A 23,841-nucleotide genomic window follows, 5' to 3' on the forward strand; every position below is an offset into this window, starting at 1 on the left:
GCTGAACTCCACTGCACCCACTAACAACTGCTCCAGGGACCTGCATACTGCTGTGATGGAGCTGGGTATGACATTTGAGGCTGGCATACAGGCTAGAAAAAAAAAAGTTTTTAAAGTTGTTTTTTTTGGGTGGGAGTGACCACTGGGGGAGTCAGGGGTGGTCATCTGGTTATTTAGGGCACTTTTTTGGGACTTGTTCGTGAAAAAAAGGTCCAAAAAAAGTGACCCAAATTTGCGCTAAAAACGCCTTTCTTTTTTCGATTGGCCGAAGAGGACGCCCATCTCTCCTCAGCCGATAAACACGTCCCAGTCCCGCCTTCACCACGCCCCCGTCAACTTTGGCCGTTTCCGTGACAGATTGCAGTTGAAGATGCCCAAAATCGGCGTTCGATTATACCAATTTGGGCGCCCATCTCCTGATTTGGGTAGAAATATGGGCGTCTTTCTCTTTCGAAAATATTTGTACCTGGGACAATGGAGGGTTAAGTGACTTGCCCAGAGTCACAAGGAGCTGCAGTGGGAATTGAACCCAGTTCCCCAAGATCAAAGTCCACTGCACTAACCACTAGGCTACTCATGTAAAAATTTGCATCTCAACGATTGTGGAACAAAAAAGAGAACTTTTAAAGGTTTACTAAGAGGATCCGTTAATAGCATGAGAATTCTGAAGTATCCTTCGTTTACCTTTTGCTGCTCTGGCACTGAGGAAAACATTAACCCTCCCACCTTTCACAGATCCCTCAAAAACTCCCCACCACCCGCTCCCAACTTCCCTTTCATCCCCCTCCCCCGATCCCCTCCTAACAGCAAATGCAAAACCCTTACCCAGGTTTTAGTAAAGCAATATAAACCTTACAAGTTCGCTATTGAGGTTGGACAAACCAATATGGCGGCAAACTCCGCCCAGTGACTTCAGCCCAGATAAGCCAGACAGGCTGAAGAAGGTTTATAGGAGACGTCGTGACTTCAAAACGTTGAAGCAGCCTCCCCCTCCCCCCCCCCCCCCCCCCCCATATTGGTGACACCAAAACAAACTATCTTCTGCCGCATGCTTATTGGTAGCATTTATATTAAATCTCATGCCAGCTTGAGCAGCATATAGAGGAGGAATAGACACACAGAAGAACAGACAGAACGGAATAACCTTTCATCGGTTAGAATAATAATTAGTTGTAAACCGTAATCAGTGTGTCATTTTGAGAGGCTGGTTATAGGGACTACCTAGCATTTTCACAGGGGAGACGGGGGGTGGGGCTAGCCGACTGCGATTTGGGACATGGCGAACACGGGGGGGGGGGGGCGGGGAAGAGAAGGCAGCTGTGGGGGCTCAGTGTGGTGAGTTACCAGCTCCAGGGTCTTTATCTACTGCTGTCTAGGGGAAGGAAGGATCATGAGTTGGCTTCCAAGGGTTTCTTTGGCTTATTATTCTGAAACCACGGCAGCGTATCGCTGTGCTGGGGGACAAAGTTAAGAGTTCCACTCTACACCCCCCTGGCCCCAGTCCTACCGCTTCTTTTGTGGTCAAAGCTGCTGCTGTTTTTATGTATCATAAGCAAAAAGCACTGACAAATACATTTTGAATATAACCCTCCTCCCCACCACCACTTCGCAGACCCCTTGAAAACGCCCCAGCCCCAACTCCCCTTGCATGTTTCCCCCCACCTAACAGAGAGAATGCAAAACCTAGGAAGTTTAAAAAAACAATATAAACCTCACAAGTTTGCTATTGTTTTCAATAGCGATTACTATTGTTTTGCTGTGGCCAATATGGAGGCAAGTTCCGCCCACTAGCTTCAGCCCAGATAATGAGCCTGATAGGCTCATGTCGTCTCCTGTCATTAAACTTGCATTCCAAGCCTCAATCTGGTGTTCTGCCAGCCTCCCTGTGCATTCCAAGCCTTACTCTGGCGTTGCTACCTACTTCTTTCTGGGCGTTTCAGAGCACCTTATGGTGATTTCTTAATCTTCACAACGCAGGCCTTGGAGGCTATAAAGCAAAATGTCAGAATAAGCTGTTTCTTCTGCATAAAAAAAAACTGGTCCTTGTGAGGTTGTAGCTCCACACATCAAATGAGAAGTAAGGACAGCTGGATATTTTTCTTGGTATATAAACTTATGTACAAGTTTAATTGGTTTTATATATGGTGCAGAATTTGAAATGCTAAGTTTCCCAGTTTCAAGCTGCAGAGCCAGTGGTGGGAGGCGGGGCTGGTGGTTGGGAGGTGGGGCTAGTGCTGGGCAGAAGACTTCTATGGTCTGTGCCCTGAAAATGGCAGATACAAATCAAGGTAAGGTATACACAAAAAGTAGGATGTGCACGTAGCACATATGAGTTTATCTTGTTGGGCAGACTGGATGGACCATGCAGGTCTTTTTCTGTTGTCATCTACTATTTTGTCTCACTTCCCAACTTAGCAGCACTCATACATGTACGAGGGAAAAGTCTCAATTACTACGGCAATAAATCTTGTTTGATTGCACGTAGAAAAAGTCATCACAGACTTTTTCTACGTGCAATCAAACAAGATTTATTGCCGTAGTAATTGAGACTTTTCCCTCGTACATGTATGAGTGCTGCTAAGTTGGGAAGTGAGACAATCTATTGTTATTAGCAGTGGACATCTACTATTTTGGCCACTTTTGGTTTTGAACCCAAAGCACTGTGTACATGTAGTAGCGTGATAGAAATGATAAATAGTAGTAGTATTTGTAGTGCTTGATCCTGCGTATTGACTTCAGAAATCCAGCCTGGAACTGGGTAACTAGTTAGTATCTCTGTATGGTGTATGGACATTTCATCACGTGATAGTTCATCACTGAGAACAGCACACCAAGCCAGGTCATCATGTGACACTTCAAGTATTCAAACTAAATGTATTCAAATTCTATAAATGGAAAACTTGTGACAAATAGGGAGGGGAAAGGGGCATGCCGGCACACATCCATGCCTGTTCTTTTACACTTAAATAAGAGCCTTGCTAAAACTTTCTTAAACATAAAGTTTTCTAAAGGCTCATATTTAGAGACAGAAGAACAGTTCTATTTTCATGACTTTAAATTGCTGCTGTATCACATGAAACTTTACCACCGCAGACCTTTCAACACGTGACAGTGGTGTTCCTAGGTCGACTGCCACCTGGGGCAGATCGCCACTGCGCCTCTCTCCTGGTGCATCACCCCCCACAAGCGCATTGCTTTTACCTCCTGGGGGTGCAGGGAGCAGTCGCACAGCTGTTGGCTCTGCCGGTTCCCTGCCCCGGAACAGGAAGTAAAGTCAGAGGGAGCAGGGAACCGGCAGAGCCGACAGCTGCTCCCTGCACCCCCTTTCAGCATGCACCCAGGGCGGACCACCCCCACTGCCCTGCCCTTAGTACACTACTGGTGACACTTCATCACATATTCAAGCATGGATAACTTGTAGCAAATAGGGGAGAACGTAGTGGTAATTGGAGCTTCTTTGTGCATACATTGGCACCTGTTTTTTAAGCCTAAATATGAGCCTCACTAAACACATATTAAAGCCACACATACTCCTGATTGTCTTTACTGTTTTATTTACACAGGTCGCCAAGATGCTATCTCGCTACTTCTCCTCAACCCATTCCCATCCTCTGCAACCCAACTGTGTTATGTGCTATGTAATTGCTTGCTGGTGATTAAATGTTGTGGTTTTGTCCTTTCATTAGACTATCAGCATTGCTATACTGGGACAGACTGAAGGTCCATCAGGCTCAGTATTGTATTTTCAACAGTAGCCAATCCATCTTACCAGATCACAAGTACCTGGCAAGATCCCCAAAATAGTAAAACAAATTTTATGCAGCTTATCCTAGAATTAAGCAGTGGATTTTCCCAAGTTCATCTTAATAATAGCTTATGAACTTTCATGAAATTATTCAAACCTTTTTTAAACCCTGCTAATCTAACTGCTTTTACCACATTCTTTGACAATGAATTCCAGAGTTTAATTATGCATTGAGTAAAGAAGTGTTTTCTCTGGTTTGTTTTGAATCTACTACTTAGTAGCTTCATTGCATGCCCCCTAGTCCTTTTTGGAATGGGTAAACAAGCAATTCATGCCTACCCATTCATTCCACTCAGTATTTTATAGACCTCTGGAAGCCAAATTTAGGCTCTTAAGTAGAAAGCATAAATCCGGAACCTCCAGGGTAGCATTTTCAGAATTTTATAGACCTCTATCATATCTCCCATCAGCTGCCTTTTCTCCAAGCTGAAGAGCCCTACCCGCTTTAGCCTTTCCTCATAGGGAAGTTGTCCCATCCCCTTGATCATTTTCTTCGCCCATCTCTGTATCTTTTTCTGATTCTGCTGTATCTTTTTTTGAGATACGGTGACCAGAATTGCACACAGCATTTGAGGTGCAGTCGCACCATGGAGTGATACAAAGGCATTATAAAATTCTCATTTTTGTTTTCCATTCCTTTCCTAATAATTCCTGACATTCTATTTGCTTTTTTTCCATAGCGTCCCACAGATCAATCCAGAGACTTGTGGGTTATGTCCCTCTACCAGCAGGTGGAGATAGACAGAACTTCAGAGCATTGCTATACGTAGTCATGTGCAGCCAGTTTAACCTCAGTATTATTGCTGTCTAGCAGGTGGAGGGTCATAGCCATGCAGCTCTGGATTGAACCATTTCCTGGCCCGTCCCCCGGCCCAGTTGAGCCTCGGTTGGGGTTGAGATTCCCGGTACTGGGATATTTGGGTACACCTGGTGGTGCCAGGTTCCTCCCTCCCCCCAATGACCCCTCTGTTCTCCCTGGGCTCTGTGCCTTGGTTTTTCTGGCTCCGGCTATTTCTCTCCTGCCTCTAAGTTAAAAAAAAAAACAAAAAAAAAACCCCAAAACAAAAGACAAGCGACTAGTGAAGAAAGCTTGTGAAAAATTACAAGAGGACCTTACAAGACTGGGAGACTGGGCATCCAAATGGCAGATGACATTTAATTGGAGCATGTGCAAAATGATGCATGAGGTAAAGAGGAACCCGAACTATAGCTACATTGGAAGTTGAACTCAGGAAGTTTCTGGTGTTCCTTTGGGGTCATCCTGTGCGCGTCCTTTTAGACAATGCAACGGCAGTATCTTACATGAACAGAAAAGGGCACCAAGAGTGCTCTGGGCAGAGGTGCACCTGGCCCTCCTCTTGGTGGCACACATGGCAGGGTCTGCAAATGTACGGGTGGACTTCCTCAGTCGGAACGAATTGGACTCAGGAAAATGGGAACTCTCGATGAAGGCTTTCGAACAGATCACAGATCGTTGGGATATTCCAGTGATGGACCTCATGGCAAACAAAGCCAATGCGAAAGTACCCTGCTTCTTCAGCAGAGACAGGGAGTTCGGGTTGGAGGGGATCGATGCCCTTCTCCAAAGTTGGCCCTTGGGTTTTCTCTATGTCTTCCCACTGTGGCCCATGGTGGGGCAAGTGGTGGACCACATCACAAGACATCCAGATTGGGTGATCCTGGTAGCTCCAGATTGGCCCAGGAGCCTGTGGTACGTGGATCTCATCAGACTCTTAGTCGATCGCCCATGTTTGCTGGTTGTCTCAACTTGGAGTCTGAACCTTGTTTTGTGCCAACTTCCCTTTGAGCCTTTGGATCATTTGACTTTGAAGAACCTCACTTGAAGATGGCCTTCCTGGTGGCTATCAACTCTGCTAGGCGAGTATCAGATCTGCAGGCCTTGTCATGCAGAGATCCCTTCCTCTGGTTCACGGAGGCAGGAATCTGCCTTCGGATAGTACCTTCCTTTTTCGCTGGGAGGACTATCCCACTGATTTCAGAGCACTACGGTACCTTGATGTCCGGCACATCCTTATTCATTACCAGTGACTTCCTCCATTCTGACCATCTTTTTGTTCTTTTTGCTGGTCGCAAGAAAGGCACAGTGGCCTCGAAAGCCACTGTGGCCCACTGGCTGCTGGAGGAGATTGTTTCGGCTTATTATAACCATGGGGAGATCTCCTCTCTTGCAGGTTCGGCTGCGCTCCACGAGAGCACAAGCAATTTCTCACACCAAATCGTGTTTGGTTTCACTGGATGACATTTGCAGAGCCGCTACATGGGCTTCGGTGCATACCTTTGCTAAGCATTACAGATTGGACGTAGCAGCCCGTTGGGACGCGGCGTTCAGTGCATCTGTTCTATCTTCTGGGTCGGTTCTGGCCCACCCTACTTGAGGACTGCTTTGGTTCATCCCACAAGTCTCTGGTTTGATCTGTGGGACACTATGGAAGGAAATATTCGTTTTTTTCCTGATAATTTTCTTTCCATTAGGCCCAGCAGATCAATCCAGAGGCCTGCCCTTTTTATTTCTGTTGTTGGCTACGAGTTACTCAAGTTTGTTTAGTTCCTAGTCATGAATAGGTTCCTTTGTTTAGTTTGTTAAAAACAAAAATAAAATAAAGCATGTCAAGAGAAAGAAGGAAGACAATTGATGGGTATAGTTAGGCCTCCCACTTTTGCGGTTGAGGTTCCTCATTGAGTTTCAAAGAGGCAGGACAGTGTTTCATCTTGTTTGAATCTGGCTGCACATGACCACATATAGCAAACCTCTGAAGTTCTCTCTATCTCCACCTGCTGGTAGAGGGATACAACCCACAAATCTCTGGTTTGATCTGTTGGGACTAATGGAATGAAAATTATCAGGTAAGAACTAATTTTTCCTTAGCTGCTGCTGTACACTGAGCAGAGGGTTTTAACTTATTATCAACGATGACACCTAGAACCTTTTCCTGGGTGATAATGTGGAACCTTGCATCAGGTAACTATAGTTTGGGTTCCTCTTTCCCACTTTCATCACTGTGCACTTGCTCACATTAAACGTCATCTGCCATTTGGATGCCCAGTCTCTATTGTAACCTTGCTGTCGGGGTGCCCTTTCATCCCTGTTTTGGTGATATTTTTTAAAGATACCTTATTCCGAACCATGTGCTTTTGAGCAACTATCAGTCTTCCCCCAGTTTCTAGTTTAAAAGCTGCTTTTTAAATATTGATGCCAGCAGCCTGGTTCCACCCTAGTTAAGATGGAGGCCATCCTTCTGGAATTTGTAGCTTCCTGATTGGTTCAAGGGCCTATAAATCAGAGATCAGGCCAGGGGTGGTTGAGAGGGAATTAAAGTCTAAACTGAGGCTTCCTGTGCCTATTAGCTGTTCTTTATACTGATACTATAGTAACAGCAAAATAGTCCCCTTAAGTGCTAGCCTATGGAACTGTAACTGAGACATTATATGCTAAGAAAAACTATCCCTTAAACTCCTTTGCTAAGTAAGTAAAGTAACTTAAAATAAAGTTCCTGAGGTTACCTATTTAGTTTAAAAACAATTTCCCAGCAAATTCTTACCAGTGAAGCCCTCTCCTTCTCTGGAAGTCCTCTCACAGCACCTCTTCTGGAGGTTTTCTATGCATATTCATTGTGCATTATGTGGTATGTGCTATTTTAAATGTAAATGCCTTTGCTCAAGTTTCCATGCATATAATTGGAGTACATTTAGCCTTCTGCACATAATTAAGTGTCAGGTGATGAAAATGCTGTTCTTCCACCATAAATCTTTTGGTTGCAGAACTGTGGTCTGCAACTACTTTGTCTCACAGCAGGGGCATTGCCAGCTTTCAATTTTTGGGAGGGCCCAGGGGTGGACTTGTAGGGCAACACATTTCTTGTCTGCTCTGCTCCCCCCACCTACCCACCACGTTAATGAGCATACCTTTGCTGAGTGAGATTTGTTGCCAGAACAGTCCCAGTGCTGTCTCAGCTGCAAAGAATTTGGTGGCTGAGCAGCATGCATGTCTCTTTAACAAGGCAAGCAGCCTCTTGTCTATCAGTGCTGGCATTCGGTGCCCAGCATGATGTCAACATTCCTTGGGGTGGGGGACAGGTCTTTGCAGATAGTAGCAGTGACAGGTATTTGTGCAGGAGAGGAGGAGTGGGAGCAGCAGCAGAATGAGAAAGAGGCGAAGTAGAAGAAGGTCCAAATGAGAATCTGTAGTTGTTGCCCTGGTAGCAGCAGCAGAGCAGCAAAACGGTCGGGGTGGAACATGTGCAGAGGAAGAGTCTCCAACTTTGGTATACCTTTTTAAAACTTTCAGAGTCTAGCCTAAGCGTAAAAAGCAATTTTTGCTGATCTGGGAACCTTACTTTCAAACTCTCCACCCAAGGGGTAGGGGGGGGATTGAGTCTAAATAACTTATATTCACACGTACTGTCTAGCCTTTGCCTGTTCATGATGTCCTGCTTTCTATTGAGTGTGGGGGTGGGTGGAGTGTTATGATCCTCTGAGACAAAATCAATAGAACAAATATACCTCCAGACCCTCTGCAGTTGCTTATGGTTGCATTACTAGGATTGGAGTACATGGGGTTGGGGAGGGTGGGGAATGGGGGACTGGGGAGAAGGAATGTATTACTGCTTGTAATATTTGCACAAAATTATGGCTCCTCTGATGGTGTGTTTCATTTGTTTATTAATAAAATTGTTTAAGGATAAAACTTTAAGAGTTCCTTTGGTGGTAGTTGGGGGGATGTGAGAGAGACTACTATGTGGAATGGAGGAGGGCATGAGAGATTATGTGGAATGTGGTTGGGGGAGAGAGACTACTGTGTGTGGTGTGGGGGTTGGGAGAGAGATTAATGCATGGGGTAGGGGCGTGGATTGAAAATGGCTATTTCTCTGAGGGGAAGGTGGAAGAAGTTAGGAGTTGAAAGAGGCTACGGGTTGGGGTTTGAAAGAAGCTTCCACTCATGATAAAGGTGATGAAGCTCAGGGTGTGGTTAAATAGGCCGCCATTTGGGAGGGGGGTGAAGGAGTGATTGAGAGGCTACTGCTGCAAGGGGTGTGATGCCAAGGTTGCTACTGTAGTGGTGAGCAGTGGAAGGAGGCTAACGGTGTGTCTGTTGGGAGCAGGTGGGGAATGAGTGAGCTTTGGGGAGAGGCTGAAGCTGCTGTGGGGGCAGGTGGGAGTGAGTGGGTGGGTGGGTGGGTTTATCCACCGCAAGTATCCATAGCCATAACTGTAGCCTTTGCCATTGCCCTCCCCTCCAGCAGCCACATAATAAAGCTTCTCTCCATCCTAGACAGGCTGTTGAGGCTATGGGTGGTTGGTATCGAAATCCATCCCGTTGTTTCTTAACATGCTAAGAACATTCTTATCCACTCCTTTCCTAATTATTCTTCACTCACACTGCTGTAGTCAGCTACACATAGGTCTCTCAATGAACCATTGACTACCATAGTTCACTAAAATCTATTCAAAATGTAGATTTTAGCTTCCGTCTCCTGTGGTGTTACACGATACAACCTTCAAATCACTGCATTGGGCCCCATATCTACTTCCACATACAGCTGTAAAGTACAAGTGCATTAATTCTGCACCTCCTTACTGTTCTTCTTTCTCCCCACACCCCTCCCTTGTGAATGCTTCACATCAGCCAAATTATGCCCTTCTCCATGGTAAACAGTTGGCGCTATGCTTTCCACCTTGTTGTGCCCTGTGCTTGAAGTAGATTTCTATAGGTCATTATTGATCTGCCAAGTCAGCATAGTTTTTAAGTGCCAGCCGTGGTAATTAGAAAAAAAAAATCCAGATATTCATTACTAGTATCCAGATAGTGGCTAGTGCTGAACATCAGGATAGAGCAGTGAAAATTAGCAGCAAGATTCAATTAGCTATCCAAATACCATTAGGGCAGCTGTGGCAGTCTGTAAGGATGTTCGCACCACTATATGGATAGTGCTGCTGAATATCCTGATCAGGCACTTATCTGGATACGTATTGTTGAATACTGACCCCCTTTGAGTTTGTACATTCTGCTGTTTCTCTGGTCTTATTCAAATCCAATCTGAAGCCTCATCTTTTTGAGACAGCTTTTACATCTTAACCTGTTGTTCTCCTGATCACAGCCTTAGTTTTTGACCGTAATCTAATGTAGTTCTCAAATGTTTCTTTTGCCCTGTATGATTATCTTGACTTATGTGTATTGTAAGGTCTGCATAAAAGGGACTGCTTCTTGTGTATTTGTATATTAATCTATATACATGTAATTATAATATTTCAGAAGTGCTAAAGAAATACTAGCGAGAGGCTGAGGGAGTTCAGGTTTCAGGCTTATTAAAGGCAATTCTGTCTCACACATCAAAAAATATCTATGTGGCTTACAATACTAGAATACATAATAAAATATAGGAAATTTAAGAGAAATAAGTAATCAAATGGGGAAGGGCAGAAAAAGAACTATTATTCAATAGAAAGATGGGTAAAAGATGGGTCGGGAGGGGGGAGTAAATCTAAACTGATTGACAGGCTTAGTCTCAGGATAGTGCCTAGGATAGCATGAAGGCATTCTCAAACAGGTAGGTTTTAAGGAACGATGGTACAACCAATAGGTATTGTTGGCATGAGCGAAGGATGCGTGTGGGAGCATACAGGGTTGATAGTCTTGCCAGAAAAGGAGGAGATCCAGAGTTTTTAACTTTGAAGACCAAGATAAGAATTTATTTATTTATTTATTTGTTACGTTTGTACCCCACATTTTCCCACCTATTTGCAGGCTCAATGTGGCTTACATGATACTGGAGAGGTGTTAATAGACTCCAGAGTAAAGCAAATACAGATAATGGTTAAGTTGGGGTAAGAAGGGTAGGGACCACATGAAGGAACATGTGGTGGGGCCGTATAGAGGATAGCAAGAACAGATGAGATTGTTTGGTGATCAGTACGAACTGTGGTGGTGTAGTGTCGCTGATTTCAGGCATTTAAGTTTAGTCGGGGGGGGGGGGGTAAGCCTTTTGGAACAGGTGGGTTTTTAGATTTTTTTCTGAATTGGAGGTGGTCATAGGTGTTTTCATGGTTTTTGGTAGTGCGTTCCATAGCTGTGTACTGATGTAGGAAAAACTGGATGCGTAGGTTGATTTATATTTTAGTCCTTTGCTGCTTGGGTAGAATGAATAAATATGTGGATAAAGATGACTCCTGAGGAAAATTAGAAAACCATGAGATATGAGGCAGTAGGTTAAGAACTGGTTAACATATTGAGAATGGTTAATATTCTCAATGGAGAAGGGTAGAAGTGGTCTCTGCTGGGACCACTGCTTTTTAACATTTATAAATGATCTGGAAATGTGAATAACAAGTGAGGTGATTTAATTTGCTGATGATCGTTATTTAAAGTTGTTAATTTACAAGAGGACTGTGAAAAATTGCAAGAGGAGACTGGTCATCCCAAATAGCAGATGACATTTTAATGTGAGCAAGTGCAAAATGTTGCTATGCTGCCTTTCTCCTTACATCAAGAAGGTAAATCGTATCCCAGTTGTGTATGCCATGATAACATCAAGACTGGATTACTGCAATGCACTATACAATGGTCTGACTACAAAGGCTGTTCAGCTTGCAAAAGAGACAGCTGAGGGGGGATATGATGGAGGTCTACAAAATCCTGAGTGGTGTGGAGCGGGTGAAGGTGAATCAATTTTTCACTCATTCGAAAAGTACAAGGGAAACTCAATGAAACTAAACTGGAATACTTTTAAAGCAAATTGGAGGAAATATTTTTTCATTCAGAAAATAGTTAAGCTCAGGAACTCGTTGCCGGAGGATTTGGTAACGGCAGTTAGCGTATCTGGGTTTAAAAAAGGTTTGGACAAGTTCCTGGAAGAAAAGTCCATAGTCTGTTATTGAGATGGACATGGGGGAAGCCACTGCTTGCCCTGGGATTTATAGCATGGAATGTTGCTGATAATTGGGTTTCTGCCAGGTACTTGTGACCTGACTGGCCACTGCTAGAAGCAGGAACCTGGGATAGATGGACCATTGGTCTGACCCAGTATGGCTATTCTTATGTTCATTTTTGCAAAAACTTTATTGGCTACCAGTATAATACAGGGCTAAATTTAAAACTCTATGTCTAATCTTCAAGGTCCTTAAAGGAAATGGCCCCGAGTACCTGAAGAATAGGATGATCCTCTAAACATTGCCAAGGACACTAAGATCCTCTCAAGGACTTTCACTAACCACACCCTCTCCAAAAGACATTACATGATGTGAAACCCGCAAGCGAGCTTTCTCCGGAGTGGCCCCCACACTCTGGAATGCACTGCCTGAAAGGCTCCGCTTAACACAAGACTATCTCTACTTCAGGAAGCCTGGGAAAACTTGGCTCTTCAACCAGGCCTTTAATGGAAGAAGTAACTAATTTGCTAGTCTCACACACACAAAGAGTGACAGGGGCTGCACATCCTGCAGCAGGACATGCTTATCCACTCCTACCCTAGCTGACGTAATATGTAACCATCACTCTGACCTCATGTGCAACTTTCTTTAAATTATATAGATGATCCTACATAAGTGGTAGCCAATGTGCATTTTTGAGAAGTGGTGTTACGTGATTAAAGTTCCCTGATCCTGTGATTAATTTGATACAAGTGTTTTGTATCATTTGTAAGTGACGCAGATTTTATTTTTTGTCTCAAACCTTTATAAAGCGAGTTACAGTAGTCAAACTGTGTAATTAACAGGGAATGAACCAATATGTTAAGGGTTGATGAGTGTAGGAGTGAGCTAATGGAACAAATCAAACACAGTTTAGAGAAACAGCATTTAATAAGAGAAGAAAGTTGCAGCTGAAAGCTGAGAGAGTTATCAAAAAACATTCCTAATAGCTGTAAAGAGGAGACTAAGGGGATCTGGACTTTATAGAAAAGGAGTGGCTTAGGAAGCATCTTACTAGGAGGATCTGAAAACAAGAGTACTTTAGGTTTCTCTGGATCGAGTTTGAGCTTATTTTCGTTTAGCCATGTAGTTACTTGTAAAATTTTTTCTTTGACGGAGCAGATTTCTTGTGAATTAGTTGGATCTAATGGTGTCAATATTTATATGTCATCTGCATAAACAAAACCTGTAAGATCGATGAACTGTAATAACGTTAGGAGAGGTGCTAGTGGGAAAGCGCGGGGTACAAATGTAACAAAAAAAAATAGAGTTCAGAGGCTGTTGATACTGCTTGGAAGGGGGATTGAGAAGTTGCCACCTTCCAATTTTCTTTCCTTTTCTAAAATAATTTAAGAGGAAACTACACAACCTCCCTCCTCCAAGCTCACTACCTGTTCCTCTGATCCCATTCCCAGGCATCTACTCAGCATTATCTCTCCTACTTCCATCCCTTCAATCGGTCATATTCTCAATCTTTGATTTTCCACTGCAACTGTTCCTAATGCCTTCAGACATGCTATGGTTACACCACTCCTTAAAAAGCCCTTACTGGACTGTACCTACCCTTCCATCTATCGTCCCATCTCCCTCCTCCTTTTCTTATCCAAGCTACTTGAACATGCTGCTTCACCATGTTATGTTGACTTTCATGGCGTAGCCAGACCTTGCAGTGGGAGGGGGCCAGAGCCCGAGGTGGGGGCACATTTTGGTCTGTTGCAGCAGATACCTTGGCTGGCGGGGGTCCCCAACAGTGGAGTAGCTAGGTGGGACCCAGGACCCCAAATGGATTTCTCAAAATAAACATAGTAACATAGTAGATGACAGCAGAAAAAGACCTGTGTGGTCCATCCAGTCTGCCCAACAAGATAAACTCATATGTGCTACTTTTTGTGTATACCTTACCTTGATTTGTATCTGTCATTTTCAGGGCACAGACCGTATAAGTCTGCCCAGCACTATCCCTGCCTCCCAACCACCGGCTCTGGGACAGACCGTATAAGTCTGCCCAGCAATATCCTCGCCTCCCAACCACCAGCCCCGCCTCCTACCACCGGCTCTGCCACCTAATCTCAGCTAAGCTTCTGAGGATCCATTCCCTCGGAACAGGATTCCTTTATGTTTATCCCACGCATGTTTGAATTCCGTTAACGTTTTCCTCTCCACCACCTCTGGCAGGAGAGCATTCCAAGCATCCACCACTCTCTCCATGAAAAAATACTTCCTGACATTTTTCTTGAGTCTGCCCCCCTTCAATCTCGTATCGTGCCCTCTAGTTCTACCGCCTTCCCATCTCCGGAAAAGGTTCGTTTGCAGATTAATACCTTTCAGATATTTGAATGTCTGTATCATATCACCCCTGTTTCTCCTTTCCTCCAGGGTATATATGTTCAGGTCAGCAAGTCTCTCCTCATATGTCTTGTAACGCAAATCCCGTACCATTCTCGTAGCTTTTCTTTGCACCACTTCAATTCTTTTTACATCCTTAGCAAGATACAGCCTCCAGAACTGAACACAATATTCCAGGTGGGGCCTCACCAACGACTTATACAGGGGCATTAAAACCTCTTTTCTTCTGCTGGTCACTCCCCTCTCTATACAGCCTAGCAACCTTCTACTTACGGCCACCGCCTTGTCACATTGTTTCGTCGCCTTCAGATCCTCAGATACTATCTCCCCGTCGGTACCTATGAGACTCTCCCCGCCTAACACATACGTCTCCCGTGGATTTCTACTCCCTAAGTGCATCACTTTGCATTTCTTCGCATTGAATTTTAATTGCCAAACCTTAGACCATTCTTCTAGCTTCCACAGATCCTTTTTCATGTTTTCCACTCCCCCCCCCCCCCCCCCCCCCCGGGTGTCCACTCTGTTACAAATCTTAGTATCATCCGCAAAAAGGCAAACTTTACCTTCTAACCCTTCAGCAGTGTCACCCACAAATATATTGAACAGAATCGGTCCCAGCACTGATCCCTGAGGTACTCTACTACTCACCTTTCCCTCCTCCGAGCGAATTCCATTTACCACCACCCTCTGGCGTCTGTCCGTCAACCAGTTCCTAATCCAGTTCACCACTTTGGGTCCTATCTTCAGCCCGTCCAGTTTGTTCAAGAGCCTCCTGTGGGGAACCGTATCAAAAGCCTTGCTGAAATCTAGGTAGATTACGTCTATTATCACATCCCTGATTTAATTCTCCAGTCACCCAGTCAAAGAATTCAACGAGATTCGTTTGGCACGATTTCCCTTTGGTAAAACCATGTTGTCTTGGATCTTGCAACTTATTGGTTTCCAGGAAATTCACTATCCTTTCCTTCAGCATCGCTTCCATTACTTTTCCAATAATCGAAGTGAGGCTTACCGGCCTGTAGTTTCCAGCTTCTTCCCTATCACCACTTTTGTGAAGAGGGACCACATCCGCCATTCTCCAATTCCACGGAACCTCTCCCCTTTCCAATGATTTATTAAACAAATCTTTAAGAGGACCCGCCAGAACCTCTCTGAGCTCCTTTAATATCCTGCGGTGGATCCCGTCCGGTCCCACGGCTTTGTCCACCTTTAGCTTTTCAAGTTGTTTATACACACTCTCTTCCGTGAACGGTGCTTTATCTACTCCATTTTCATGTGCACTTTTGCCAGTCCATCACGGTCCTTCTCCAGGATTTTCTTCTGTGAATACAGAACAGAAGTATCTATTTAGCAAATTTGCTTTTTCTTCATCATTATCTACATAGCGGTTCGCAGCGTCTTTCAGTCTCACAATTCCCTTATTTGTCTTCCTCCGTTCACTAATATACCTGAAGAATTTTTGTCACCCCTCCTTACATTTCTAGCCATTTTTTCTTCCGCTTGCGCTTTCACCAGACGTATCTCTCTCTTGGCTTCTTTCAGTTTCCTCCGGTATTCCTCTCTGTGTTCGGCTTCTTGAGTTTTGGTGTATTTCAGGAACGCCAACTCTTTAACCTTTATTTTCTCGGCCACTTGCTTGGAGAACCATATCGGTTTCCTTTTTCTCTTGCTTTTATTTACTCTCCTTACATAAATGCTTGTGGCTCTATTTATAGTTTCTTTCAGCCTGGACCACTGTCCTTCCACTTCTTGTTCGTTCTCCCAGCCCATCAGCTCCTTCCTCAGGTATTCCCCCATTTTACTAAAATCAGCATGCGCTGCTGCCTTCCCGTGCGCAGTCCACGGTGCCATAACAAACAGGATGCGCTGCCGCTGGATTGTTGTCGTCGCCTGCCAGACCCAGACTGTGACGCCTAGAGTGCCTGCTGCTGCTCTCATACAGCACCGGGAAAGGAACAGACTGCTGAGCTGCTAAGCCACAATAGACAATCAGCTCTCAGTGCTCTCGAGTCTTGACGACATTCCGACCTTGTCACCTTCTCAACTCTTTTTTTCTCCGACATGACTCCAACTTAAGCAGCACTGTGGGGCAGAGCCAGCCAGGCCAGCCCCAGGGGTCCTCCTCAGGCACAGTGCCATGGTCAGCGTGATGTTAGGCACCAGTGCAGCCCCGATGCAGCCAGATCGTTGTTGTCGCCTGCCAGACACAGACCGTGACGCCTAGAGTGCCTGCTGCTGCTCTCATACAGCACCGGGAAGGGAACAGACTGCTGAGCTGCTAAGCCACGTTAGGCACCAGTGCAGCCCAGATGTTCAGCGCTCGGTCGCAGAGCCTCTCGGCCTCAGCTTCATCTTCAGCTGTGTGAGCTGAGCTCTTCTCTGACGGCTGTGTGGGGTAAGGGACTGCACGTGCTGTGCTGGCTGGCTGGCTGACTGACTGTGTGTATGGGCTGGGGATTGGAAGGGTTCCTCCTCTGCGGTACTAGGTGTTTCAGCTAAAAATAAAAATATCATTCTCAGGGCCGGGGAAAGGGGAGGGGTGGTGAGGCACAAACACACTCTTCTTCAGCTCATAAAATAAATTTAAAAAAGGGGACATAATGGAAATAAAATACACTGTGTGTGGTGTGGGAGGAGGGCAGACCAAGATAGTCAAAACAAGAGGGGTCATCAAGGGAAGTAAGAGGAAGATTTCAGAGGGGGGGGGGGGGAAGCAAGGGAGACCCAGAGAGGAGGGGGGCCAGGGAAGCAAGGGGCAATGTCCAAGGAGATTGAAGAAATTAGGAGATGGGGTGTTCCTATCTAGTCCATTATACGGACTTTAGTTCACTCAAAACAATAGCAAATGCTAAAGCCTCCGTATTGCCTGCCCTGCTCTGTCTTTCCCTCATGTCCGGCATGCTCCTTTTCATGAAATCGAGTATGCTCAGTTTCACTAAAAGGAGCATGCTGGACGTGAGGGGAAGACAGAGCCGGGCAAGCAATGTGGTGGCGCGGGAGACCGGTGCTGGACAACGCTTCAGCTGGTGGGGGTTGGAGACTCCCGCCTGCAAAACCAGGGGCCCAGAGGAAATTTTGGGGGGCCTAGGCCCCCATGGCCCCACCTAGCTACGCCACTGTACCACCTACTCCTTGATACGCTGTTCTCACTTGGATTTCAGCTTGATTTTTTTCTGATCTCTCCCATTGCACTTTTAGTGTATGCTCCACTGTCACAGTCACCCCAGCGCTTCCTTACATCTGCATCGGGGCCTCATGTGACACGCTCCACTGCCCTCCATGCTGCTCCTTTCTCCGGCCTTCCGACAGTTCGACGTGCTCATTTGAGGGAGGCTAGATTCGGGTTGATGCTGCTCGAGCCCACCCCTCGCTGACATCACCACCCTTGGTCATCTTCTGCAGTCGCTGCTCTCTGCCTCTTTGCCTTGCAAAAGGTCGCCCTGGTTCCAGCATCCAGCTCAGCTTCAACCTCCAGTCCTGGTTCTATTTTCTAGCCCTGATTCCAGATTCCAGCACAGCTTCCAGCCCTGGTTCCAGCCTCCAGCAAAGCTTCTGTTTCCTGCACAGCTCCTGCTTCCAGTTCCAGCTCCAGCACAGCCTCAGCTTCCAGCATAGCTCCTGCTTCCAGTCTTGTTTCCAGTTCCAGCACAGCTTCTGCTTCCAGCATAGCTCCTGCTTCCAGTCCTGTTTCCAGTTCCAGCACAGCTTCTGCTTCCTGCACAGCCTCAGCTTCCAGCATAGCTCCTTCTTCCAGTCCTGGTTCCAGTTCCAGCACAGCTTCTGCTTCCTGCACAGCCTCAGCTTCCAGCATAGCTCCTTCTTCCAGTCCTGGTTCCAGTTCCAGCACAGCTTCAGCTTTCAGTTCTGGGTCTAGCTTCCTCTTCCTTCGACGCCTCTAGTGGAGCAATGCCCTCTGTAGGGACTCGCCTACCGCTTGCTACAATCTGTCTGTCCCCTGGGCAGGCAGGCAGACAGTACTGTTCCACTGCAGTCCAAGGGCTTACTCACACTGAAACATGACATTTCTCTTCCACTGTAGTTGGTGTACCTCAGGGCTCTCTCTTGGGACCACTTTTTTTCTTTCTATATACTTATTCCTTTGGTACTCTGATTTCCCACCATAGTTTTCAGTATCATCTATATGCTGATGATACCCAGATCTACCTCCCCATACCAAAAATTTCAGCAGGGTCCAGTCCCAAGTCTCAGCTTGCTTTTCTGACATTGCTGTTTGGGATTTTCACTGCCATCTGAAAGTGAACATGGCCAAAATTGAACTTTATCTCTCCCCCCCCCCCCCCTCCTCTTCTCCCATTTTCTATTTCTATGGATAACACTCTTATCCTCCCTGTCTCATCAGCTTGAAACCAAGGAGTCATCTTTTGACTTCTCTCTCTCTCTTTTTGCACATATGCAACAGACAGCTAAAACCTGTAAGTTCTTTCTCTATGAGGAGAGAAAGGACTTTTTCACCAAGGAGAAAAAGTCCCTTATGAGAAAATATAGAAGAAAGGAAGTAGGGAAGGACCAACAAAAAGTAGAAAAAGGAAATCTTGGAGTCAAACTTTTTATTTTTATTATAATAAACTTTAAGCTTCCAGGTCTACATATAACAAATCCCCAAAACAGGAGGAGTTCAGAAAAAGGACTTGACATGGTTCCTTGTTTCAGCGTAACTGCCTGCATTGGGAGTCGCAACAATCTAGAGCCACAGATGATAGCAAACATTTATAATGGTGGTTTAAGATTGATCATGTCATAATCCCTTTTAATTTCCTTATGAGGATTATTTAACCCCAACAACAGACACTTGTGTTTGAACCATTCAGGTATGTGCAGTAATGATTTATACATCATGGGTTTATGATTTTTGTTTACTTAACATGAACAATTGATATATAAATATACATACATATTTTTATTGCTAACTACCGCTAAGTAGAAATATAGTTAAATGTCTGTTTTAATAATTAGCTTGTTGTGGACTAATACAGTCATTCAGTATGTCTAGGTTTAAAACTTTTTACAGTTTATTTAAATGTAATATCTATATGCACTGGAAATTGTACAGTTTATTGTGTTTTATATGTTTACAGATTTGTAAGTTTGTTGTGGTTTGTTTTTATCTGTGGCTCTAGATTGTTGTGACTCCTGAGCCAGGTGGTTGCACTGAAACATGGCACCATGTTGAGTCCTTTTTCAGAACTCCTGCTGTTTTGGGGGATTTGTTTTACATAGACCTGGTGGCTTATTTTGTTTAAGGTTTCCTTTTTTCTACTTTCTGTTGGTTCTCCATTACTTACTTTTCTTTTCTACTTCTTTCTCTATAACATCTCCAAAATTTGTCCCTTCCTTTCTGAACAAACTACCGAAACCCTCCTCCACACTCTTAATCCCCTCACACTTAGATTACTGCAACTTGCTTCTCATAGGTCTCTCACTAAACCATCTCTCTGTCATTCAATTGTTTCAAAATTCTGCTGCATGATTTATCTTTCACCAGTGTCGTCATACTCACATAAACCCTTTTTTCAAGTCGCTTCAGTGGCTTCCTATCTGCTTCGGTATACAGTTCAAACTCCTCTTACTGACTTATATTTATTCTGCATCTCCTCAATGATCTCTCGCTGCACTTCGTTCAGCAGGTAAGTCTCTTGTTATCTGTATTCTTCTCCTCTACTGCTAACTCCAGACTCCATTCCTTTTATCTTGCTGCACCTTATGCCTGGTATAGACTTCCTGAGTTGGTATGTCAAGCTCTGTCTCTGGCTATATTAAAATCTAGGCTAAAATCCCACCATCTTGAGGCTACTTTTAACTCTCGATCCCTGTTCAGTACCTATATGTGTTTTATGTTTAAACAATTTTTATTGAACAAACAATAAAATAACAATCCAGATATCACTCATGAGTTGTTCTTCATTTTCAATACATGTGTGCCCACCCCCTACCTTCCCCCTATGATTGCTCCTGAAACAACAGTTTTTCTTGATAACACATTGGTATTATACACCAAACAACAAACAATGTAGTAAGTGGATACCAACAGTCCATCTAGAACATTATTGCATATCTTCCAACTGATAACTGTCACCAATGTTATTTAACACCGCCCTATCCCAACCCCTCATCCCTCCCTCAGCTCTCCAAAGCGAAAGAAAAGGAAAGAAGAAAAGAAAGAAGAAGAGAAAAAGAAAAAAAATAATAATTAACTGTACGAGAGAAGGGCCCAAAACCAGGGCAGGACCCACCCAACTGATCCTGTTCATTGCCTATCCCATCTCACAGCAATGGAGCATCCCAATCCTGCTCTTTCCATCAACAGACTAATCAGTATTCAATAACAGACGCCTGGCTGTATGCGAAAGGGACTCAACATACACCCCCATACTGCATGAACATTTTTTAATCGTTTCGGGGTTTGTCTAGCATACTGTCATTTGTAAAAGCATCAGTGCATGCAATCGGTTCCTCCATGTCCAAAAGAATGGAGCTTCCCCCCCCCCCCCCAGGATCACTTTCTTGCCCAATACCCCTGCTTTCCTATGTGATCGAATGCGAAAAATTTAATAATTATCTAACAATACCACAGCCGGAGAAATCGGTAAGTCACAACTCAACAATCTTCCCAGATTTGCCAGTGCCGCTCTCCAGAATACCTGTACCTTCCAACACTCCCAAAAGGAATGGAAAAAGGAATTTGGCCCTTGCTTGCACTTTTGACACTCCGGGGTGCCTACCGCCCCGATCTTAAACATTCAATCTTGGGTAAAATACGCCCTATGCAGTGTTCAAAACTGACACTCCCTCAGCTCAGCACTCACCGAGATTTCAGGGATCCGCTTGATAAGCTTTAGTGACTCTATAGCAAAACCCACACTCCCTAAATCTCAATCCCACTGTACTGTAAGATCATCATATGACCCAGACTGAGATTTCATCTATTTGTGCAACCCAGAAACCGAAAGGTCCCCCTCCTGAAATTTATCAAAAAACTCCTGCAGTCCCTCCCCCATGGATGGAGTCAATCAATGCCTCCCGCTCAAGCGAAGATACATAATGACGTAACTGAAGATAAGCCAACAAGTCCCGCATCTCCGCTATCCCTTTTGCCAACAAAACCTCCCAAGCAATCATCTTAGCCTCATTATCTAAAACATGCATTAACAAAGAGACTCCCCTGGACGCCCAACGCACGAAGCTAGCATTGTCTCTCCCCGGGGAGAACTGAATATTTCCCCCAATCGGAAGTTGATCAGAAATGTTGTACCACCCTCCTATCTTCGCTGTCAGAAACCGCCAAGTCAGATGCAGCGATCTGAGTACTACACTCTTTCGTAACCATCTCGGAAGGGAATCCTGTGAACAATGTAAGAGAGAATTAACATGCCAAGGGGAATAAAATGCCACCTCATATTCTCTTGGAATATAACCCTGTTCTTCCAACACCCAGTCTCCCAGGTGACGAAGCAGACATGTATAATTATACAAGGAGACATCGGGGAGACCCAAACCCCCTTGTTTCCAAGAACCTAACAACTGCATCCTTGGCTTCTGGCCTCCCCAGCAAAAGTAAGATAACATCCAACGTAGAGACCTAAGATCTTTTTTTAGTAACTTTATTGGTAAAGTTTGAAGAGTATATAACCATTTCGGGAACAATACCATAGTAAACAGCTGAATTCTGCCATGAAGCGAAAGAGGGAGTTGCTGCCATCTAGACAACACAGACCTACAGTGATCTAACAAAACTGAGATGTTCACTTTATAGAGCATCCCCATACAACATGGCAACTGAATACCCAAATACCGAAACGATGTGAATTCCCATTTTAACGGAAAGGGACGTACCCAATTTTCTCGAACCGCTGATCCCTTGAGCATAGCTAGGGACTTATCTAAATTTAGGCTAAAACCTTAAAAGTCGCCATATTCCACAAAACACTCCATTAATGTTTCCAAAGAAACCTGAGGGTCCACAATATGCACTAATAAATCATCCGCGAACGCCGAGATCTTAAATACGTGAGAACCTATATTTACCCCTTCAATGTTAGGATTCCCCATTATATCTCTAATCAAGGAATCCATAGATAGCACAAAAAGCATGGGCGATAAAGGGCAGCCCTGCCTAGTTCCTCGATGTATCTCGAACTCCAAGGATGAAACGGCATTTACCTGGATCCTTGCCCGAGGGGAACTATACAACGTGTTAAGTGCATCCAAAAAAAACCCCGAAAACCCATATCTTCGCATAACCGTAAAAAGAAATTCCCAGTGTACCCAATTGAATGCCTTCTCTGCATCAAAGCTAACTAACAAAGAAGGTGCAGCTACCTTCTCTACCTGCTCCATGGATATTAAAAGTTTTCTCATGTTATGTGCCACTGTGCGCCCTGCAACAACCCCTACTGTGCTGTTCCAGTAGCACTTTAGACAGCCGATTGGCCAGAATTTTCGCAAATAACTTAGTTTCCATATTCAACAGGGAGAGAGGCCTATACGAGGAAGGCTTTTCTGGGCTCCTTCCTAAATACAGATTAGCCCAATTTAAAAGAAACCAAACCATTGATCTGTAGGCATCAGGAAGCCGTCCCAGCGAGCAGCTCCCCAACCACCACTCCCCACATAGCCATCTGATCTCCAGGCACACAGGTCCCACCTCTGGAAAGGGTCCCCCCCTCAAAACAAACAAAAAATAGAACCCCCCCTCCCCAAAACCCTCCTCCCCCTATTTCCCTATCTCCACAAAGAAGAACAAAATGTACCCCATCAGACAACCCCCCACTTCCCCCCTCGTCTGTATAACCCTCTGCAATCCCCCCCTACCCTATTCTGCCCAACACACTCGATGGACAGTGGCCCATGTGGGATCTTCCCCCCCCTTCGGATCCCCTCCCCCACCCTCCTAACTCAAGACCCATAGTATACCAAGAACAAAGTATACATACAATTTCCCCCTTGATGACCCAAAGTAACAGAGAACAACAATACCCAGATCACAACAGTGTATCTTTCATGATAACATTCTTAATGCTTCTTAAGTTTTTTATATAAACCCCTTTCTTACAAGTATTGACCCGCCCTCAACAAAGAAAACTTAGAGGAGCGACTGCGAGGGTCAAAAATTTACATCAGGGGGGTTACGTGATGGTAAGAGCCTGAGCGGACGCCTGTCGGCTCGGCTCCTCTCCCCTTCTTCAAGCATATTTTTTTCTGAAGACATTCCGCGCTGAAAAATAAACCAAACTGCGGGAGAGTGGTGTGGAACGGCTGGGACTCAAAGATTGAGAAGGAGGAGGAGAGGGGATGCCGGTGAAATCGTTGCGGCAGGGACGCGAAAAGTCGAGCGTGGCTGCAAAGAAAATGGCGTCCTCGGCTTCTTCTTTCTCTGCCTCCCCCTCCAGCCTGGCTCCCTCACCGAAGGTACCGCTAATAGCGTTGGGACTACAGGAGGACATGGTGCACGTTTCCATGAGACATTTGTCCCAGCTATTAGATGACAAACTGGCTAAACTCCATGAGGGAGTAGAAGAAATCAAAGATAGCATCGCGGGGCACGCGGTGCGGATCCAGCACGCTGAGGAGTGCATTTCGGCGCAGGAAGACCTTTTATCAGATGCGGAAACCCGGATAGGAACGCTGGAGGCACAGGTTTAAACTCTCCTTGACCGGGTAGAAGACCAAGACAATAGGGGCCGCAGAAATAATTTGCGCATTATAGGAGTCCGTGAGACGCTGACTGAGAGTTGGTTACCGAAGGCCCT

At 45.0% G+C, this 23,841-nt stretch overlaps 1 protein-coding gene across 2 annotated transcripts in view; it reads left to right on the forward strand.

Annotated features, from left to right (window-relative positions):
• Positions 1–1,879: 1,879 nt before the first annotated feature.
• Positions 1,880–23,841, forward strand: part of HDHD3 (haloacid dehalogenase like hydrolase domain containing 3) — a 56,953-nt gene continuing 34,991 nt past the window's right edge. Inside the window, exon 1 of one of the 2 annotated variants that reach the window (XM_030207151.1) lies at positions 1,880–2,077. The gene's annotated coding sequence lies outside the window, so the exon portion shown is untranslated. Of the gene's footprint in view, positions 2,078–7,933; positions 8,089–23,841 lie in introns of those variants that run through there. The other variant, XM_030207152.1, reaches the window with a different exon arrangement.

Source organism: Microcaecilia unicolor, chromosome 6, assembly GCF_901765095.1.
Source record: "Microcaecilia unicolor chromosome 6, aMicUni1.1, whole genome shotgun sequence".
In the NCBI taxonomy this organism is placed as follows: Eukaryota; Metazoa; Chordata; class Amphibia; order Gymnophiona; family Siphonopidae; genus Microcaecilia; species Microcaecilia unicolor.